The 23736-nt window shown below is 39.0% G+C and overlaps 1 protein-coding gene across 1 annotated transcript in view; it reads right to left on the bottom strand.

The window, feature by feature from the left end:
- The window catches only part of SMAD1 (SMAD family member 1), a 75620-nt gene extending 55110 nt beyond the window's left edge, over window positions 1–20510 (bottom strand). The window contains exon 1 of the mRNA XM_019662055.1: window positions 18446–20510. The gene's annotated coding sequence lies outside the window, so the exon portion shown is untranslated. The remainder of the gene's footprint in view (window positions 1–18445) is intronic.
- Between the last annotated feature and the right edge of the window lie 3226 nt (window positions 20511–23736).

Consider the following 23736-nt stretch of genomic DNA (forward strand, 5'->3'; position numbering starts at 1 on the left):
CCCCTCTAAACGGGTATGGCCTAGTGTAAGGGCAAAAATGAAATGGAGCCATTTTTATACTGAAACACATCCTAGAATTGGATCAAGGTGACGGGAGAAGAGGAGAAAAAACTGACAAGAGACAATATTTTCAGATACTGGCCAAGGCTTTTCCAAAACAGACAACAGACACCTAGCCACAGATTCATGAAGGCCTACAAATTCCAAGAAGGATAAATACAAAGAAATCCGCAAGTTTTGATGTATCACATCAAAGTAAAATTGCCGAAGCCCAATGACAAAATTCTTTAGACAGATTACTCTCAAATGTACAGTAAGGCTAACAGCTGACATTTCAACAGAAACAATGGAAATAAGAAGACAGTGAAATATCATTCCAGTGCGCTAAATGTCAATAAATAGCTGGTGACTTAGAATTCTATACTTAGTGGAAAAAAACATGCAAAAAATGACTGTGAAATAAGGATGCTTTCCAACAAACAAGATCTGAGAGAACTGGCTTCCAGCAGGAATTAGTCAGGCAGAAGGAAAAAGACCCTAGAAAGAAGCAAGCTACTGTAGGAAAGAACGAGTTCCAGAGGGTAAATAAGGGTAAATCTAAATGAATATTGACTTTACAAAATAATAACAGGAATCTCTTGTGGTGCTTCAAATATACAAATAAATTCATGGTAAAAACAGGGGAAGGGGATAAATGAAGTTGGTATTCTAAGGTCCCTGTATTACCCAGGCTGTGGTAAAGCATTAAATTATCAGTGATGTACGTTTTGAAGTCATGTCATAATACAACAACCCACTGAGAGAATAATTTTAAAACTATTAACAGGTAATAGAGGAGTTAAAAAATATGAGATTATTTTTTTTAAATATGATTAATACAAAAAATATAAGAAAGGAGAAAAAGGAGCAAATAATGGATGGGACAAATAAAAACCAATATGCTTTAGATCTACTCCTTGAAGTATCAGCAATTACTTAAATATAAACAGATTGAATATGCAAAAGAAGGCAGGGGTGGGATGGGGAGTACCATTTAACTATAGTGACTCACCAGAGACACACATTAAATATAAGAACAAAGAAAGGTTGGGAAAAAAAGGATATAAAAAGATAACTAAGCACAGCCTATCCAAAAAAGCTGGCAAAGCTATGCAATTAGACAAAATAAACTTTAAAATAATAAGAATCACCAGAGATTAAAAAAAGGGACATTTCATGTTAAAAGAGTTGATCTGCCATGACTATATAACAGTCCCCACCAGAATATATCAAATTTTTAAGCATGTAATTACAATCTCAAAATACATAAAGCAGAAACTGACAGAATTAAAGTGACAAAGAAACGAACCCAGAATTCAGTGAGAGATTAACATAGTAACTGATATACAAAAATCAATAGATATAGAAGATTAACAACATGTTTAAAAACTTCATCCAACTCATGTACATAGATCACTGAACCCAACAATAGTAGAATGCATACGCGTAATACTTTCAAACATACTCAGAATATTTACCCAAGCTAACCATATAATGAGCCATAAAGCAAATCTCTACACATATCAAAACCATACAAAATGTCTTTTGATCACAGCATAACTAAGAAATCAATAACAAAAATATTGTTATTGAAAATAATTATACTTTTAAATAACTCATGGGTCAAAGAAGAAAAAAACACAAGGAAAAAAAAATAAAAGGAACAATAAATTAAACCCAAAGAAAGTACAGGAAAATGAGAGCAGAAAACAGCATAGTAGAGAACCACCTATAACATCAAAGTCGGTTCTTCAAAAATACTAATAAAATGGGATAAAGGTCTAGGAAAACTAATTAGTCAAAGAGAAGGCACAAATTACCAATAACAGGAATAAAAGGGGAAAATTGTTACTGAGCCTCAGAAATTAAAAACATAATGACACTGAACAGCTGTCACAGCAAACAGTGCACTGTGCAGTAGGCCGCACGCCCATCTCCTCACTATAGGAAAATGATTGCGGAATTGATTCAATTTTACTGTCTTCCTGTCTTTGGAGCCCAGCACTGTACCTCGACAGAGCAGGTTCCCAATAAGTGTTTAATGAATGATTTAGCTCCCTGAAGAGATTAGAAGGCCAAGTATGGGGCTTCAACTTTATTCAATAAAATATGAATAAATATTACTAAATGTAATATTCAATAAGCTGTAGGGAGTCAGTTGTTTCTTTTTTTTTTTTATTGGGGAATTGGGGGGATGGGAACAGTGCTGGGGAATTGGGGGAAGGGGAACAGACAAGTTGCTGTCGTTTTTGTTCTTCAATCTAGTTGTGGAGGATGTTGCTTCACTGGCCCAAGTTGGCACCATCATTGCGCTCTTCTCTGGTAAGGCAGATAAGTCGCCGGCTTCTGGACGGCCGCTCACTGCGGCTGCTGGCCGCTCACGCTGGCTGCTGGCTACACACGGTAGCCCATGGCAATCCACTGCCACAGGGACTGCAGTCCACGCCGTTGCCGGCGACTCACGGCAGCCCAGCTCCAGGTTGAGCTGTTGTTCAGCATCTTAGCTGTGGAGGGCAGTGTCACTGGCCCTCATATGTGGGATCCGAACCAGGGCCCTCTGGCGTCCCAAGCGAGTTCTTAACCATCGCGCCACTCGGCCGGCCCCAGTTGTTTCTTTTTTTAAAGTAAAGCGTTTTATCCAAATTTACCAGGTCTTGTGAAGCTGGTATTATTTTCATTTAACAGAAAACTATGCTATTATCAAAAGTCACACTTGGCCAGAGTGTACCTATGAAAATGATCATTTACTAAAGGTTAGTTCTGCAAAAGAACGAGAAAGACAACTTCCATCTAGTCCTTAGTCACAATTTATGAAGGGAATATATTTCTTACTATTCTGGATGTCTTTTTCTGCTATTCCAAAAGCTGCTTTTTTATATTTTTGCCATTGACTTCCAAATAGAGGGGGTGTGTTTGTATCAAAGTCACTTGGGGCAACTTCCAACTCTATCACTGATAGGTCTGTTACATAAGGTAAGTGTGTTGAGCGTGTGGGGGCGATTAAGAACCACCATTTCAGACCTTTGTTTTAACTATTCAAATTGACATTCATTCAGCAAAACTGCACTGAGTGCCTGCTATGTACCTGGCACTGTGCTGTACTCGGAGGGCAGAGGCAAAGACACCTACACCCCGAGGGAGCTCACAATCTAATAAAGAGCCAGTATGTAAACAACTAACCCTATGGGGTGGACTGGTTTCCTCACATGCTCCCACCAGAGGTTTGCAGGGAGAAGGCTTAGGCCACCTGTGGGGCCTCAGTCAGGAGTGCATGACTGTCCCAAGGTCAACAGGAGCACAGGACTAGGAGGCGGCCCACACGCTGTGCATTTGCCCACCGTGAACTAACAACAAGACTGTGTGGCAAAAGCTCCAAACAGGTATAAACAGTAACACAGAAAAGTAATTCCAGGGATTTCAGAAGTTTTTCAGAGGAAATAGCAGACAGTTCTTCAAGGATGAGTAGAATTCTGCAAAATAATAGAGCTCACATTTTGAGTGATCGTTACATGACAATGTCCCAAGTACTTTTACATCTATTAACTAGTTTAATCTTTGCAACAAACCCTCAAAAGTAAACACTACCATATTCTTCATTTTATAGGTAAGGAAAGTGAAATATAGAAAAGCTCAATAACTTGCCCAAAGTTTATATACACAGCTGTACGGCAGAGCCAGGGCTTGAACTCATGTTGTCTGGCTCTAGAGCCTCAATTTTGTCACCACTGTTCTAAATTGCTAGTCTAACAGATGCATAACAGAAATGCCAAGGTTCAAGGTGGTTGAAGGCAATACAAGGCTGATAAGGGCAGGGGCAAGGCTGTGAAGGGCCCGTGATATATCTTATCTTGTAGACAAGTGGAAGGTTTCAAATCAGAGCATCGCCATGATTCAATCTGTTTTAGAAAGACAGCTAAGATGATATCCTCAATACAGGACGTCTTCTCCATACAAAGAACAAAAAACAAAAACAAAACAAAAAAACTACCGCCTCCAAACACTGCAGGGGACACTTAGGAGGTGAATGTCTTGATGCCACTCACAAAAATTAAAGTGACAAGATCACAAACCTTTGCATATAAATATGCATCGATGAAACAAAATGCAGGCTGATCACTAAGTTTTGCCTTATTGAGATAAGATTTTTTTTTTTTAAATATGTAAGTCACATAAGTCATCTACCTCCCATTAGGAATCCAAATGAGTCCATGATACTATGGCCTTGGCAAAACAACTCATTTTTTTCTCTGCCCCTTTTTTGTACTTCCTGCTTTAGTTTATGCCAAAAGTTAAGTGGCCTTATCAGTTTAAAGTGCAAAATAAAAACATGAGTCAGCAAACAGAGATTTCCTTCCCTCTTCTCCAAATACAAACATTTAACGCTGACCAAAAAAAGCATTCTATCCAGAAAAGAAACCCTCCCAGAAGCCTTAAAAAAACAACAACAACAACAAAAAACCTTACTCTAAGGAAATATTCTGAACCAGAAAAGGTAAAAAGTTTTCATACAAGATTTTCATCAGATCATTATTTATCGTAAGGGAAAAAATAAATATGTAATAATTAGAAAATAGTTACATAAGCTTAGAGCAATTCACTTTAAAAATTATGTTCATAAAAACTATATAATAACTTGGAAAAAACCTTAAGCAGAACACAAAACAATATATATGGCATAAACAACTATGTAAATATACCAAAATATTAACAATGGCTAGGTTTGGAAGGTTTGTCATACCTCTCTCCTGCTTTTCTAAACCTTTCAAACACTAATGAAAAACTGTAACTTTCAATTTTTTTTAAAAAGCCCCCATATGTAATTTGCTAATTACAAAACAAAAAAACAAAAAACAAAAATCAATTACATGAGCTCAAGCCACACACAAACTCTACTTATATGTCAGGTTGGACTTAAGAGTGTGATCTGATTTCAGAAGTAATAAAAACGCGGTTTAAAATAGGGTTCTAAATCCAGAGTCCTTTCCTATGGAGTCTTGTCGCTGGGAAAGATTTCTATAGCCAGACGCCAAATGAGGAAAATACTCTTATAATATTCCTTTTGACTTGGATATTTAATTTTGCAACTTATGTGATAGTCCTTAAAAAGAGCAAAAAATAAAAATAAAAAGAATAAAATACCATTAACAGCTATGTAACTTGCTTTATATTTAAAGGCAACCTAATTAACCAACTACACAATAGGTATTTTCTTCATCTTGGCCTCATCTAGTAAAGAAACATGTAATTATCCAACTGTGGGAATATCAACAAAATACACTCTCTGCCAATCAACCTTTCAGATCCCAGTCTCCCATAAAAAGTTTTAAAGGAAAATTATCCTAATTTGTATCTGAAGATACGTTTACAAAGGCAGGGGGAGGACAGCCACCAAGTGTTACAAACATAGCGCCCTGACAAAAAGGAAGAGGGAAGAGGCAGGTAATGAGCAAACGCCCTCTGGAGCTTCAGACCAGTGCCATTCTACAATTCTTGCACTGGCATGGAATTCAGCGAGCAGGCAAAGTAAATGATCCCATTAAATATTGAGAAAATAATTAGATCATTCAATAAAATAAACATAAAATATAGGCTCCAAAAAGTGGCTGGGAAAAAGTCAGACTCCTAGTGCCTTAAAAAAAGGAACCGACAGAGATAAATGGTCTGTTTTCAGTGAAGCAAGCAACTCATTTTTTAAATTCACTTCTTGTTCTTTGGTTCATTATTCTATCTTAACTCTAATGGTAAAACATCAAAGCATAAAAGATCAAAAGAATGCAGGAACTAAAATCACAGGGTATTGATTAACTGCACTTTGAAACTGTTTACCAGTTGGATAAGTTATTTAAGAAAAAAGGCTTTATGAAAATTATTTTACTATAAAAATGTTTGATCCTTTTCGGGGGAAACAAGTATTTCCAAGTAAGTAAATAAACTATGTGCGTATTTCCCCACTTAAACCACTAGCTTTCTTCTTAAACAGATGATCTTGTGAATAAACAGAAAAAGACTTGAGCTTCCAAAAACGAGCTACAGTGGGGCTTCAGAGAAATCATAAGCAAACTGTAGGATTTTTGTAGTTCAGTAATTTTTATATCTAAAACTCGTCACCATATAAAATGCTATAGGGATGTAAAAGACCTCAGAGATGTGTTGTATAAAGTGATCAGTGGCAATATTAATTAGCGTTATGGAAAGGTTTGTGTCATCTATTCTAACATCCGATTTTAGATGGGGTTCAACGCCTGACGAGAACTCTTGCTTCCTCTGAGATGCTTAGCTAAATTAAAGGGTCAAAAAGTGAACACGCCAGGGGGCTCCATCTGCAATGTAATTTTTCATTACTCCAAAATGGATTATTATTTTTTTAACCTACTTGATTTCATTTAGGTACCCAAGTCAACTGTATACTCCTACTATGAAAATGAATAAAGGAAAACCTCATTCAAAATGGGGTCGGGAAGCCATGAAGGGGACATACATACCACAAATCTAGCTTATTTTACATACACCAGCAGGAAAAAGCTTACTTGACATAGCTCCCTGCTGGAAAAAGGCAGATTTTCTCCTTGCCCACTCAACCAACGAGAGGCTGCCACAATCCCAAACTCTTGTTCTCCTCTAAACACCTTTTGTTCAAAATCTGTCCTCCCAACTTCCTCCCTTCCTCTAAAAAAGCACACTCATCTCTCTTCTCCGGAATAGTGTTGCTTGTCCCAAATTGCTATTCCTCTGCTATTCCTGAAAAAACTCATTTGCTGCTTGATAACCTTTGCAGTTTCATTTTTAAGGCTGACACTACCAAAGGCAGAATTGTCAAAACGGATCATGATTTCCAAGGAAGACGAAACAAAGATGCTCTAAAAATTCCTAACACTCATAAAAACCATAAAATCACATAAGTCTAGACATTACAGATTAGGGTTAAAAATGCTTAAAAAGATGAAGGCTGCAAAGAAAAATATTCAAGATTCAATTCCAGTAAATATTTTTAAACATAAAGAGCAATCCACCATTAGGCCAAGACTTGCAATGAGCTTTATTGGTAACAGTAAGATAGAGAATTCAAGAAATGGGGGGCGGGGGGGGGGAGGGAATCATAACCATGTCCATTAGATTGAAATAAACTAGGCTACAGGATTAATCAAAAGTCCTCAAAAATTGGGACCTTCCAAACTTTTGATAAACCTAAATACCTACCATTTACGAGTGGCACATCAGGCAATCAGCACACTGGCTTGGCAGAATGGCCAAGGCAGAAGCGGCACATATATGCTCCCAGTCCTAGGTAGAGAACAGCCCTTTGAGCAGTACCCATGCAAACCAGGACAGTAGTCTCCCACTTATCCGCGGTTTCAACCGTGGCCCGAAAATTCCAGAAATAAACAATTCTTAAGTTTTAAACTGCACACTGTTCTGAGACACATGATGAAATTTTGTGCCATCCACCCTGTGCTACCTGGGACATGAATCACCCCTTTGTCCAGTGTCTCCACGCTGTAAATGCTCCCCGTCCATTAGTCACTTAGTAGCTGTCTTGGTTATCATTGGATCCACTATCAAGGCATCGGAGTGCTTGTGTTAAGTAATCCTATTTTACTTAATAATGGCCCCAAAACTCAAGAGTAGTGATGGTGCCAATTTGGATGTGCCAAAAAGAAGCTGTAACGGGCCTCCTTTAAGTAAAAAAGGTGAGTACAGTAAATATTTTGAGAAAGAGAGAAACCATATTCACTTAACTTCTATTAATCTGTTACTGTGCATAACTGATCAAGTTTACCACAGGTATGTATGTATAGTGGAAAACATAGTACATCTAGGGTTTGGAACAATCTGCAGTTTCAAGCATTCACTGGGGGCCTTGGAACGGAGCCCCCTTGGATAAGGGGGGACTGCTGTAATGAAGACAGGTGGAACCAATACTCTGGAACAAGTAGAACACAACTCTAAACAGTTCCTAATAAAAGCATGAGAGATTATTTATTGTAGCGCTCCTTAAGAAAAATGATACATCTTTACTCCCAAGCCAAACAGGAAAAAAGTTTGCTACACAAGAATAACGCCATTACAATGGATATAAAAACAGATATGGGTTTTCTCTAGCTATTTGTTTTAGAAAATGCCCCAAAGTAACAATGCTCTGTGATTTGGTTTCAACAAACAATCTGTTCAAATGTTTCTTCTCCCCAGTTACTCCAATTAGGAACTAACTTGGTTTTGAGATATTTGTTTTGTAGGAGAAAACAGGTCAAGTGCCTCTGCATTTCTTTTTCCTGTTTTAAAATAGCAGTTAGCACAGGACTTTCAACATTTCTCAATTTCAAACGGGTTAGATGTAGCTAAATAAACCTTACCGCTAACCAAAATAAGGGGGAAAAAAATCCTAGAAGAAAGTGAAGATGGATATAACCTCTCCATTTCTCTTAGAGATTCTAAAGCACTTGTTAAACTACCTACTCCATGGCTTAGGAGTTGGCTAAGAGGAACTCCAACTGAGTCCTCAGAAAATGAAAATGCATTTAAACATAATTCCTAGGCAACAAAGCAATATGAAGACCCACTGGAAATCACGCAAGAGTTCCGCTGGGTCTGAGAGCAGCAGCGACGTCCTGCCCGCACCAGCACCCCAATGTCAAGTTTCACCTTACTGAGCCTCTATTAAGCTTTGTTTTGGTTACTTCCAAACATGTCCCAACTTTCTAAATGTGTGATGGATGACACAGAATAGCTAGTTAGACACTTCCGAATTTTTTTCCCCAGAGATTACGTTTCCAGATCTGGAGAAATTGGGGGTTGGAGAGTAAAGATGGGAGAGAGGACAAGCTCTTGAAAGCCCATTTTTAGTAATGCAATTATGGGGGGACTGCTGCCTTTAAAACACAGGCACTAACAGCCAGCCAGTCTTACAGTCTCAGGTGTGACTTAAGTGACATGCTAGTGAAAGATGCGATGTGCTCTCTCAAGAGCTTAAGTGAGTGGGAATCTTAGGAACCAGGAAAAAAAAAAAAAGTAACACATAGGCTTTGAATTCCAGCTTCCCACTTACTTCCCACTTGTAAATTCATTGCAAGCTGTGACATTTCAGCTAAATGATTTCAAAAGTGGTGTCCCCTTGATGAAAACGAAGCAAGGAATTTATGGATGTCACAATTACACAAGTCTCTAAGGATACAACTGCAGTTTATAGATCTAGGTGTGATAAGTATTGCTTTTGCTACTCAATATTATCTCCACTGTGTTAGAAAACTCTTGAAGACAAGGACTCTTTCAAGTTCTGCTCTGCGTACACAAGTCCCTCCATCCTGACAAATCTGGGTGGCTTGTAGGGCAACTTGTCCATTTCTCTTTGTCAAAGAGATGCCCTATAGAGTAGCAAGTGTCAGTTCTGCTTTGTTTCAATAGATGGTTATTTGTTAAGTACAATGAAGGCACTTAAAAGTTTTCTTACTGTCCTCAACTCCAACAAACAAACTTGGCTTCTTTTTACATCTCTTTGCCACTTCTTTTAAAAGCTGTACAACATTCCAAAATCCCACTGAATCCCAGTTCCAAAATTCATGCTTCTTTCCAATGGAAAATTGTACTTCAGTATATGCTGGCCTTTCAAGATGGCCAAGTCCCAATAACCTCACACTGATAAATTTCAATTGTATGCATCTCAGCTCAAAAATTGCAGCGTGGGGGCCGGCCGAGTGGCTCAGTTTGTTAAGAGCTCGCTCAAGAATTTGAGCTCTGAGCAACAGCGGTTCGAGTCCAGCCCGAGCTGAGCAGCCACTGAGCTGCCAACAGGTAGCAGGATGGCTCAGCTAAAAAAAATTTTAAAACAAACAAACAAACAAAAAAAAAATTGCAGCGTGGGCCGGCCAAGTGGCGCATTGGTGAAGAGCTGGCTTGGGACACCAGAGGGCCCCGGTTCGGATCCCACATATGAAGGACAGTGACACTGCCCTCTACAGCTAAGATGCTGAACAACAGCTCAAGCTGGAGTTGGGCTGCAGTCAATGGCAGGTGGGTTGCCATGGGCTACCGTGTGTAGCTAGCCGCCAACGTGAGTGGCCAGCAGCCACTGTGAGTGGCCGTCCAGAAGCCAGTGACTGATCTGCCTCGCCCGGGAAAAGCGCAATGATGGTGCCAACTTGGGCCAGTGAAGCAATGTCCTCCGCAACTAGACTGAAGAACAAAAGGATAGCAACTTGTCTGTTCCCCTTCCCCAATTCCCCAATAAAAATCTTAAAAAAAAAAAAATTGCAGCTTTATTTGACCTGTAAGTGCTCACTTCTCAAACACAGGAGACTGAAGACCAGAGGCATTTTAAAATTTAATTTTATTGACTGCAGAGGGAAAAACCCTAGTTGTCTCTTAGAAAAAAACTATTCTTTGTTTTTTTATTTATTTACTTATTTATTTTTAATTTTTTTTATTATTAGTTTCAGGTGTACAGAACAATGCAAGTTATCCTTTTCACCCCTCATACAGAAACAACCCCCCTCCCCAGTCTACTGCCCTCCCACCCCCAATATCATACTTATCTATTCAATTCTATTGACTCCATTCCCACACTCTACTCCATGTCCCATGACTATATGTATATATAATTGTAGTTGACATACAATATTATTCACCATCAACTTCAGAACTACAGTGCGGTGGTCAGGCTCTACACCGTCTATGAAGCGGTCTCCCTAACAAGACATGAATCCAACTGCCCTCCTAAAATGATATTTACAACAAAACTATTCTCTTTGAATCGCTATTATTTGCTGTTGCATAATAGCAATTTCACAGGCTGCAAAGAATGCTAAATGTGGTAAATTTCCATAAGTGGCCAGTTCTGAATGAGTCATCATTAATGAATGAATAAAATTATTTTAATTGACCTATTCACTTGTGTAAGCATTATATTGGTTGTTCTTACAAACATCTTACTGACTCCTTATAGGAATTCTTCAAGGTGTATGTCATTATCTCAATTTTATTAATAAACTTAAGAATCAAGACAATATTCTAGCAAAAGGTACATCTACATTTTAAACCAGAACAGATACTAAAGTCTACCAATCAGGTTAAAAAAAAAAAAAGACGAATGCAAATGCCAAATTCACAGATGAAAATAGAACAGGCTAGAGGAAGAAAAAAAAACTATCCCTTTAAAAAAAAATCCTGCTGTATTTCATTTTTTGGAACATTTCTCTTGTTCCACTGATCTCACAGGTGCTGTTTATGACAACAAACATGCACATCTGTAGGGCTGAGTTGACATTCACAAGGCAGGGCGGCCTGAACCCTCTCTCCCTATATTTAGATCCTTCAGCTCAGATCTTAATTGAATAATTTAATCAGGACCCTCTAGAAGGGAAACACATCCATATTCATCACAGGCATCAAAGGAAACATCTTTGCAAGTTATATCCTTTCACAAACCAACATATGGTCTCACGCCATTCTCCCAATTGTTGAACTCCTCCTCTGGGAAGAACATGGAATTTTATTTCTTTTTATCACTTGAAAAAATCACTTCCCTCCTAATTCAGTAAAACTGGGTGGAGGCCACTTCCTCCACAGGTGAGAGAAATAAAACTTGTTGATATGTCATTGTCAGGAACTTTAAAGTTAACCATTTATTTTATGTACTTTCAAATGGGAACAAAAGGCAGACTAAATCCAGAATAAGAAATCAGGCACATTCTCCATGCTTCCAAATCAAACCCTACCATTTTTCTGTCATTTTAAGATGTTTTGAATGAGAAAACGAGAGTCCTTCACTTGGAATAAGAGGCAGGATTGAATGGCAGCTTTCCACTTAGTAGCTGTACTGTGAACCAAACATTTCTCTGAGCTTCAATTTTATTTTCCACAAAATTTTTATTCCATCACCTACCCCACCGGTTGTTATAAGGATTAAATATGAACATGTGAAACTGACCTGAAAATTATAACATGCTGAAAAAATGTGACATATTTTATTAAGAGCAGTTTCACAAATGAGAAAGCTAATTTTAATATTTTGTATATACCAAAAAGCAAAGTTTCTGTCCTAGTTCTAACTTGATGTTTTTAAAAATGATAAAAAGAAAATCCAATAAGCCCTACAGTCATTCAGCTCATTCGACAAACACCTAAATTGTGCCAGACGCTATTCAAAGCACTGGGGACAGAGCATTGAACAAAAGACACAAAAGCAGTATTTTCTTAGGAAGTCCATGCCTTCATGAGACCTACATTCTAGTGGTTACAGAAGGCCTCACTGAGGAGCCTGAAAAGGTGAGGGACTGAGCCATGAGGTTATCTGGGGAAGCACACTGCAAGCAGAGGCAAGGGCAAGTGCAAAGGACCTGAGGCAGGAACGAGGCTAAAATGTTCAAACAGCAAGGAGTCCAATAAGGTGGGAATGGGATGGAGGGGAAAGTGGTGGGAGATGAGGTCGGAGAGGTGGGGGAGCAGACCCGCAGGAACCAGTACCATAGGGACTTCTCAGCTTTCACTCTAAATTGAGATGGGAACCACTGGGAGATGTGAGCAGAGATGTAAGCAATGCTTGACTGACAGTTTAACAGGAGCACTATGGCTTACTGGGTTGAGAAGAGACAAAAAGGATGGAAGTAGGAAGTTGTAGGGAGACCAGCTGGGAAGCTATGGCAAATTGTTAAGGTTTTAGATGATAAAGGTTTGGATCAGAGTGGCAGAAGGGGTCAGACTCTGGATGTATTCTGAAGGTACAACCATGAACAAATACATTTTCCTGCTTAAGTAAAGAAAAAAAAACAATCAACCCTAAACTTCGAGAAATCTGTTCACTTTTTAGAAGTGTAAAAATCCCCTATTATGGGACCATGGGCCTGAGTAGCTGAGGTGGAATCAAAGGTCACTGGAGAAACAGTCCCAGGATAATCACAGGAGCAGCACAGAGGAAATAATGGCTAGAAGCTAAAATCTTGTAGGACTGAGGGTGAAAGACGGGGAGTGCAGCAGTAAGTGACTCACCAGGAAGGGAAGTGAGTCGTAGAAGCTGACATAATGTTCCAAGCTGGGTTTTTTCATGGACGATGGTGGCAGGATGGGCTGGGGGTGGCAGTGAAGGGGACTCCCACCTCCTGGTCCCATGGTATGAGGGTTAGAAGAGAAAACAGCCAAGACCTAAGGGACCTACCAGGAAAGCTGCAGCCTCAGATGAGCTTGGTCTGTGCTCACGGTCACTCACGTTCCAAACAACCCATATGTCTAACAGTAAGGGAATGATTACATAAATTACGGTACATCTGACAATGATGTAACTGTTAGACAGGCTTTCATGTCTGACATGGAAAGAAAAAACATACCATAACTGTACAGTTCAAAAAAGCTGCAGAACAATATACATAATGCGATCCCATTTTAAAAATAGAAACAAATGACCTGTACATGTATAAATACATGTGCATCTTTAAAGGCCTGAAAGGAAATAAACAAAACTGAACAAGTGGTACCTTTAGGAGTGAGCTAGAAAGGGAGTGCAAGGGCATACTGTTTTTTCTTATAATCAATTATGGTTTTCAATTTTAAAACTCCAGTAATACAAATAAAAACTGAAAGGAGGTAAGAGATTTATTCTCCATGACTCTAAAAGACAGCATTATGACCAAAAGGTGGTAAGATTTATCTTTTTATAAAGGAAAAAAAATAACTGAGTGTTTCTGCACAGAATGGAAATACCACTGAACTGGAGTTTTCAGAGAAATTTATTCCTGTATACAGGGCTGGCATATTCTAGGTGAATATAATATGGATAGAAATGTACCTTTTTTATTAAGCAATTCAGACACATGATCATAAAATTCAATTTTACAAAATGCTATAACAAAAAATAAGTTTCCTTCCCATTCTAGTCCTCTAGTCTCCATTCCATTAACAATTCCAATATCGTTCAAAATTTTCAGTGCATGAATCTTACCCCAAAAATGTTTTGTGTTACTCGAATATCTCAAGAGTAAATTGGTCGTGTGCGTTTTCTAGTACATAAATCTTTTATTTAGAATAAAATCATTTCTAAAAATCAAAGTTTACATAATCACTGCAACAAACACTGAGATCAGCCAGATTTCATTCTCCTGCACATGACAATCAATGACATCCTGTTTTCAATCTGCCAAAAACTGGGCTCGACTTAGAAACGTTCACTTGGCCACCTCCGAGGAGAAAATGCACAAAGAACAGCAGCCCTCTTCCAGAGTGGTAAGCTCCCTCCAGCTAGGAGCTATAAAAGCAGCAGTACAACGTCTTTCACTGGGTTGGAGGTATTATGCTGTGGATACAAGCGTCACCTACCGAACCAGGGGAGGCCTGCACATAAACGCAGAGTTTGCCACCTCAGATTGCCTGTCAGTCCAGTGCTGTCCATTTACCTCCTCACAGTGACTTATTTACCTATCAGAATGGAAAACCCTAAGAGTGCTCTTAGAAGGCTAAGAACTCAAGTTGTCCCCTTCTTACGTTCTCGTCGCCGCTAGTTCACTATTTAACTGAGTTCTTTAAGTGCTTACCACATAAAGGTGCAGTGGAAAGAAAATGAGAGTGCTAGGGTTCCCAATCCCACCACCACCAAGCTTACAGTTAGTTATGAAGCATGAGGGGGAGGGATGGGAGAGCATATTATAAGGTTGATGGCCGTAAGAGTCACACGACATGTTCAGGCTGTTGAAGGAGGAACAAACATGGAGAGTGGCCAACAAACTGTGCCATTTTCTTTGCCACAACTGTATCTGGGCATGCCGGGCTTTGCGATACCTCCTGTGCGATGGAGATCCAAATGAGTTCAACTGACTACCAACCAGTGCAACAGTGGGTGTGAACCGTGGAATGGGTAATCCAAAGCAGCCTTAATGAAAATTAGCCATTGCTTTTGGAAATGTACTCTGCTTTATCAGAGAGAGCTTATCATTCCTTATCATATTTTGCTTACACTGATAATAAAACTATTAAATATCCTGAGAACACAGTAAAGTCTAAAGAAATGCCTGTTCAAGACTCTAATGTGGAAAATCTGCAAGTGCATGGCGGACAGTTAACTGTAATGGTTTTATTATACTATAAGAACTTACAAACGTATCTTATAATATAAATCACTCTATCTTCATCTCAAACTCATACTATAGGCAAGAAAGTCTTTCTAGAACATCTGAAACATCCCAACTTGAGGACTCAATATCCTCTCTTTACCATCACCACCACCTTCAAAGGCAGAGTTGTCGCACAGGACAGGAGACTGCGTAAGAGGCAAAAAATAGTCCTCTCAACTGTAAAGGATTTGGGGGAGGCGGGTGATGATAAAGCAAACCGGGTACAGGTGCGGCAGAAACAAGTCAGTAACACTCACTTCGGGATCCTCTCTGCCTCCTGATCCCCTCTTTCACCCCCTATTCCAGGGTTTCTCAACCTTAGCATTATAGGGTATTTAGCAGCACCCTGGTCTCTCCTCACCAGGTGCTGGCAGAAACACCCCGCCCTCCCCGCAGTTGTGACAACCAAACTTCTCCAGACATGGCCGATGAACACTGTATTCAACCACACTTTTCTACTCCTTTTCTCCTTCTAACCTAAGCACCTCGGGCCTCAACAGCTTTACTTAGCTCTACTTCTGGACTCTCGGATGCAAGGAATTACTAATTTCTTCAGGAAGGGAAAACAGAAAGAAAAACACATACACTGTTCTTCCTATCGCTTTTCTCCTCAAAGAAGAAACGGGGGAGCAAACAGTTAATCCTCAGAATTAACTGCTATGTCTGGATCACACAGCACCAAGTGCTGCTGAGTATAAGAGACATGTGCATACTCAAAACAAACTTACAACATAACACAGGTCATATTTCCGGACATATTGTAAAAAATAGCAAAATGAAAACAAACTCACTCATCAAGTACCTACTATGTGTCAATCAGGCCAACAGAGCTGAATACTGCTGTACATTAGGCTTCCCTGTGGTACTTTTTAGAAGTTCCCCACCATAACCCTTGACTAGGAAGGATCCCCTGGGGGGAAGGGGAGGAGGCATTTCTGCAGGGTTGTTGGTGTGATTCTGATGTGCAGGCAAGGTGAGGACCACGGTACCAACACAGATCGTAAAGACACTGTCCACACACCCTCAAGGAACTGTCTAAAGAATTAATAAGATTAGGCTAATAAAAGTTATTAAAACAGAAGCTAGACGAGACAAGCAGGTATGTGTTGCTCCTCAAAGTTACAAGGTCCTCGGTGTAAGCCCTACATTTATGACCCCTTATCTCAACTTTATCAAGTTGCATAAGAGATATACTAAGGACAGAAGTATAAATATAAAGACACTCAAAAACTTGCTGAAAGAATCAACTAAGGTAAAAATGGGCAGGAAGCTAGAGCTCTACCAACTGCATCAGTTTCCTCTCCCAACCCTTGATGTTGAAAGACTATCCCAATTATAAGAGAAATACCGTCACGTTAAGATGATATAACATCAATAACAATGCTTAGTATTTATTATACTTTTGCATATTATCATAGTCTCCCCTTACCAGTAAGACTGCTTCTTTAGGGCAGAAACTGACTTACACATTTCTCCATCCCCCCCAGAACAGAGCCCAGTGCTGGGTGCACAGCAGGAACGCATGAAATACTTGCTGAATTAGTATCAGCTTAACAAACAGCAGAGCCCCACAGTGGGGATGCACCATTTTTCAAGGAGGTGCTCCTGTGCAATGTGACAAGACAAAACTTTTTGGTATTTAAATGCAAATATATGATGTAAATACAGCTTGAGTGCCAATCACTTAAATAATAAGTTAACTTTGTTCATGGTTAACTGAAAAACATTTAAAACCAATCAAACATTCCCTCAAGCTTGAACAGGCGAAACAGAAGTCCTGAGCACATGAACATGAGCAGAGGGACAATAAAGAGGTTGTTACTAATTACGCCAGACTGCAAAGCCAGCAACAGGCAAAAAAGCAAAACAGGAAGCTGGGACAGACGAGATGGCAAGCTACATACAGTCAGCTGTCCTGCGCTGCAATAGGGCTACGCGTGTAATTCCTAAAGCAATTCACCACGTTATTATTCCCCCACATGAACAGCTACTCCCTTTGATAAAATGAAGACCCCTCTCCAACTTGAGCTTTCCGAATCTGAAGGACAGGTCAGATCTATCATCCCAGTTCATGGTCCTTCCTCCCAGTCACTGTCATTCAGAAGGGACCTAAGAATGGGGACGGGGTGGTAGCAGGCCAAGTGCTGAGCCTGTAGGTGAGATTTAAAAGCCTTTTTTTTTTTTTCTCTCCAACTTTGAAATATTTGCAGATCATTTAAAAGACAGCAGCTGGTGAGACGGGAGATGCTAACAAAGTGGGTCTGTCTAGTGGGCAGGTAAGAGCTCACTGCCTGCTGAGGTAAGGCTGTACTGCACCGAGGTAAGGATCCCACGAACACCCAGCAGATCGTTCCCTTACCGCAGCACAGGAAAGCCTTTTTATACCCACGACCCCAACCATCACCAGTAATTAAATGCTGATGCCTAACTCTTTCAATTCTTTTTTTCACTTTATAAGAGGTTTTACTACATGGGAGAACTTTTCTCACTTTATTTTAATACATTCTAAACTAGTCCATCTCAATCATTAAACCATATTCTAAGACCATCACTGTGTCTCATAAGAATAAGGAAAGGTCACTATAAATAAACTCTAATACTGCAGGTAGGAGAGAAAGAGGCCCGTGTCAATGTGTTCTTCTCAGCACTGGTGTCTTTAAGGTTCCTCGATTGTGCCAGTTGACTGAGAAACTGCGTATAACTGATAGCCCCTGAAGAGCTGGGAACACCTCACATTCTAACGAGGAGACTTCTATCCCAAAATGCTGACCTGGAGGGTAGTACGGTAATACCAAGGAAATGGGATGGAGAAGGCCTGTCTCTTAAAACTCCAGCTTATGTATATATAGCATGTACCTCCATGGAACTCCAGCTTCTTTTGGGGGGCAGGGAAATTGCGGTTCCCTCTCCTTCAATGAGAAAAGCCCAGTTTTCCCACACTGATACTTCCTGGTCAATGAAGAGTAATACAATAAAGAAACAGAGAAGACTTCGCCCCCATTACAATGAAGAGTCTGATCAAGGACACCAAAGAACATTTTATGTTTACTAGTTGTTTGAATTTCATTTGTGAATTGCTTGTTCACATCCTTACCAATTTTTCTATAGGGATGGTGTTTCCCATTGATTTAAAATTTTTCTTACAAAGAACAGTAACTTACTGCAAATCTGTTACCTGAAAGATTGTTTGTGAGTATGTACTTGGTCATTTGTATGCGTCTGGTCACATAAATGCTGTCAAACATATCCATTTTTCCTTTACAGTTTCTGCCTTTGGAGCAATGTTTAGAAGGGCTCTTTACAGCTAGTATTAATACCTCTCCATCTCTTGAAATGGTACAAATCAATCCCCCTTTCCTCTTGACACTGACAAGAATCCATGCCACAGCTTTCTGCACTGAGCATATGTTGCTGAAATGAAAAAAAAATGTTTTGACACTAATGAATGCTATAAGAAAGGCCACTGATAAATTCAGAATACTTTTTAAAGCTCTGTCTGGGCAATTTAAATAACTTTTTAAAATCATTAAAAGGCATTCTTCTCTTAGTCCAATTAACTACACTTTTCTTAAAAACTTTTATCTAGAATTGTCAGGGAAATGCTCTATTTACAAATTCCCACACTTGATATTTCACAACTTCATTACCAGCATTCTCATTGCTTAACGCTTCTCAATTCATTTGGTCCATTTAGACTCCTTATAACCTGTGACCCCCCTTATCTAGATTGGATTCGATACTGTGCTCATTAACATTCTGGACCCTAAAATCACATTGATTTTTATAAATGTTATAAATAACATTTCCCAAGTGCTTTTTATGTGCCAGATCCTATGCTACGTCCTTGGTGTTTGTATTCTGTGTTTTACTGACTGTAAAAGATGCACCTCCTCCCCCTCTCCCATTTTAGCAACTGAAACCAGGAAACTTATAATCAATGATATCTCATGTCTAATTGACAGTTTTTTCAATAGTACATGAAATCATTATCTTACAATTGGCATCATCTTCGATTAGATGAAATATGGAAGTATAACTCATCTCATCTTACAATCAATCCTGAGGCTGGTACGCTTTTTTTTTAAATGAGGAAAAGCAAGGTACAAAAGTTAGTGGTAGATAGCTTTCCCAAAGTTATAAAAAGCAGTAAGGGTTGGGGCTTGGACTTCAAACCCAAGCATCCTGATTCTAGAACCTCATTTCTTAACCGATTTGCTATCCCTAGGCCAGAATCATCTCTACCAACATTTCCCTCCAATCTTACTACCTGGCCACCAAGTTCTACTAGAGAGCAACAAGTACCTAATCTTCTCTCCATCCACACTGAACTTCACTTCAGGTTCCCTTCTACTGCTTAGACTTTGAATTCTCATAGATTTCCTGGCACGCCACCTACAATTCTTCCAAAACTTCTCCAATATTTTTAATCTTCCAGTACCATCTGCTGACTTCCCCACCTCACCATCCCAATGAAAGGACCTGCCTCTACACTACAGGCAAAATCAGCACAGGCTGGCATGAGCTCTGCCATATGCTTCCCTTTCTAACTTGAACCCCATTCTGCTGCTTTCTCAGACAATTCTCCCTTCTTACCATGGCTAATATGTCATCGCCTGTGCTCCAGATCACTAACTCTCCCATCTTTGTTTTCTATCCATTCACTTTTGTCCAATAATAATAGCCACAGGTGGCTATTTAAACAGAAATTAAAATTTAAAATGCAGCTCTCCAAGGTTTCACTAGCCACACTTTAAGTGCTCAATAGCCACTTGTAGTGGCTGTCGTGTTGGACAGCGCAAATATAGAACACTGCCATCACTGCACAAAGTTCTATTGGACAGAGCTGCTCCAGAGATCTGCAAGGCTCATGCTCACCTCCCAAGTCTTCCCCACCATGACTGCCCAGCACGTCCCCCTTCTACCTATGCAAACCACCATGTCTTCCGATACCACGGTGGTCCTCATGTGAGTGTCTGTACAGCTCACTCCTGTATTACCTTGCAACAGCTCTTGGAATGTTGTTGCATTTAATCTTTCATTGTTATGTGTCTTCTTACCAATGATTAACCAGTGATTAAGCCACTCAAAGATAATAAATATTCACTGAATAAATTAAGCATACACTTATTACATTCGGCATCAAAATTATCAAATAAGGGCACATTTAAAATCCCTCTTCCATTAAAATGACACATTTTCTTTCACTCTAACGAACAAAAGATCTTGCATTTAGCTAAGTAATGACTTAATTTAATGTCTAATTAAAACATTTAAAAGATAATTAGTTCCTTTTTTCTTGTGGTGTTTGAAACTAAAAGAAATAAGCTATACAAGTCTGAAATACTTCCACTTTGCATAAGCACACCACAAAGAAACCACAAAAGATAGACAATCAGAGGAAAATGAATGAACAGTTTTAGTAACTATACTCTACCTGAGATTGTAGGAAAAAATACCTATTGTATAATACAGCTGCCCTAGAAATTCAGGGAAAACTACAAATAAAGCATTAAAAACTATGTATATAAATACATTTTTGAATTTAAAGCCAGACTCTTGTATCCTCCTCTTCCCAAACAAACATGACAGTCTTTATTTACATTCTGAGCTCAAAAGCATACAGACGCATAACTAACTGTTGTGTGGGTATGTGTTCCTTTAAATTCAGATTTGTTGTCAAGAAAATTAGTTAAGAAACCAATCTACACCAATACACACCTTGGTTCTTACAAGGTGTGTTATCAAAGCACATGGAGCTAATCTTGGTACCAAAAGTAAAACCAGAGCTTCCAGGTGCTGTGACCTCCTCCAGGTGCTGTGCCAGTGGCATATCTGGAGAGGGCATGGGAGCTCCACCTCCTCCCCCTGACCTTGCCCTATGTATTTCTTCTGTCTGGTTTGCTCCTGAGTTGTATCCTTTGTAATATACTGGTAATAGTAAGTTTTTTTAAAAAGAAAAACCACATATAGAAGTACAGAAAACACTTCATCAGCCTTAATGTTATTTTACAACTTAATATCAAACCTCTCTACCTTTTTATATTTAAATTATCCCTTTTCTCCTCAGATCTTTCCAATTCTCTCCCTAGTACCCCCTAGCTCCTTCTCTAAATACCCCAAACTTTAGCTTTTGGTTAGGAATGTGAGCTGTTTTTCTGTGTCAAGACATGAGATTCGTATAGCAGAATTACCTGATTTAATTTGAACTTTGTACAATCTCGGATCACCCATTTTCTAGTAAGGTCTCATTGATTAAATCAGACACAGGACTTTTCCATCTCTAAAGCGAAAAAAAATCAATTTTAATCTGTAAAAAAAATCTCTCTGAGGTTGTCAGACTTGATTCCTATTCAGCTCAAACAACGTTAGGTACAAAAAAATCAATATCATACCAAGAAATTCTTTTCTCCCCTCCCCAAATTACCATACACTGGATATGCTCGCACCAAAGCCTCAGGAACACTGTTAAGTGTGGTAGGAAAAAACAAAGCAGCAAATGAGAACATAACAAAAAGAGTGACACAGGTTCTGGCTTTCCCTCTTCCCATCACTAGGTGGGTGACTTTAGGCTAGTCAGCTATCTTCGCTGGGCCTCAGATTGCTCAACTTGATATGAACCAACTGGATTAGAAAATCTTCAAAGCAGCTTTTAACACTAAATAGTTCTATTCTCTGTAAAGGAAATCAAAAATCTTAATGTTTATGAATGCACTTAGCAAGGCAGTGCCATGGGTGCCCTTCACCTAAAACATCACGCAATTTGGGTACTTAAGTGAACACACAAGCCTACTAGGACATATAAGCATTTTTGGATTGGAGGATGGGAATGAGAAGAAGGTATAGGATTCATGGTTTCATCAGATTCTTAAACAGCCTTGACCAGAAAAATAAAATATGTTAAGAATGACCGAACTGTAAAGGCTATGCAAAAGTCAACATTAAATATAAAGAAAAAAATGCTAAGGAATTTGCAATAAACTATTCATATCTCAAGCTGCAGTGTTTACGAGCTAAGGGAAGACTCATTTTGATGAGATAAACTGAACTACTGGAACTTTCTTTTCAGTACCACCAGCTTATGATTATATAAGAAAAACGCAAGGGGAAAGTGGCAGGAATTATCCAGAGAAGCAAAGATAAAACTAAACTGGCTTTGAAATGCATTTTTTATGTCAGATTTATTCTTCCAATTATTTTCTGCATAAATATGTATTAACATGTTTTGTTTCTTTCAAACACTGAAAAGAAGATAACTAAGAAAAGCATAACAGCACAAAATTTGTCTAAAGGCCTAAAAAATAAAAGCAAAGTCATGTCTATACTGGAATAATAAAGTCCTACAGGCTAATGATTATTTGGGTATTCTAGACCATAAAAAAAACCCCAAAACAAAAAATACAGTTAAGAGTGAGGCTCTAGAGTCAGGCCTCCCTGTTCATATCATTATCACTAGTTATATAGCCTGAGGCAAGGCAGTGAATCACTCCGAACTCAGTTTCTTCACCTGTAAAATGTGACATGTTACAACAGTACTCAGGAAAGTTTTGAGGCTTAAATGTGATAGTGGTATTAAAAATAAGGAAACAGTAAAAACTCAGAAAAAAAAATAGCTACAATTATTTCTCCTACCCATAGCTCTGAGTCAAATTAGGACCCGTGATACCGATGACGAATATGCATAAAGTCAACCTCATTCTATCTAGTAGCTTCAATGGTCACATCCAATCCGTTTTTTAACAAGAGCAACTAGTTTAGTAGCAAAATTGACATCTCTTTCTCTCTTTGACCCCACAACTCATCAGCAGAGGTAACAAGCAGAGAAGTAGCTGAAAGATGAGTAAAAAGGAAGGAAAAGAAGAAATAAGGTCCCAGAGCAGCACTGCCTAATAGAACCTTGTACCATGATGGAAATGTTCTATACACACACTGTCCAATATGGTAGCCACTAACCATATGTGGCTACTGAACACCTGAAACGTAACTAGTGCTACTGAGTAGATGCATTTCTCTTTTTATTTAATTTTAATTAATTTCAATTTAAATGCCCGCATGTATTGGCTACCTTAGTGGACAGCACAGCCCTAGATGACCCATACATTGAATAAAGGTTGCCAGAAATCTAAGCCAAAAACAAGGGTCTTCTTTTGCTGAATTGTTCACATGTTCAATTCAAATATCTTTTTCACTGGAGACGTGATAACTATGACTAGATAAAGATATAACATGTCAGCAGATACAGCAATACAGAGCAACTTGGTGCTCATCATGGGATCAGAAATAAGAAGTATGTTGTCCTTTGATATTTTAGAAGGTTCCTAAGGTCAAGTTAAATTCAAGCTCACATAAAGCATGACCCAGTACGGGGATCAGAGCTGCCAAGGTCCTTATCAGCACCCCCAAAGCATCTGCCTCTCCACTAACAAATGGAAAGCTGCTTCAACAACACAGACTGGACATCTTTGCATTTCTGTTCCATTTTTTCAGAAATTCAGAGTTCTGTAAACCTTCCCCTCTTTCAGAAAAGCAGCATTCCTGGCCAGTTCAGCCTTTCCACTATAAACAAAATCCATGTACCACCCACCCATATCTGAAGTGTAACGCCAGACTC

This window comes from Hipposideros armiger, unplaced genomic scaffold, assembly GCF_001890085.2.
Source record: "Hipposideros armiger isolate ML-2016 unplaced genomic scaffold, ASM189008v1 scaffold_364, whole genome shotgun sequence".
NCBI lineage: Eukaryota > Metazoa > Chordata > Mammalia > Chiroptera > Hipposideridae > Hipposideros > Hipposideros armiger.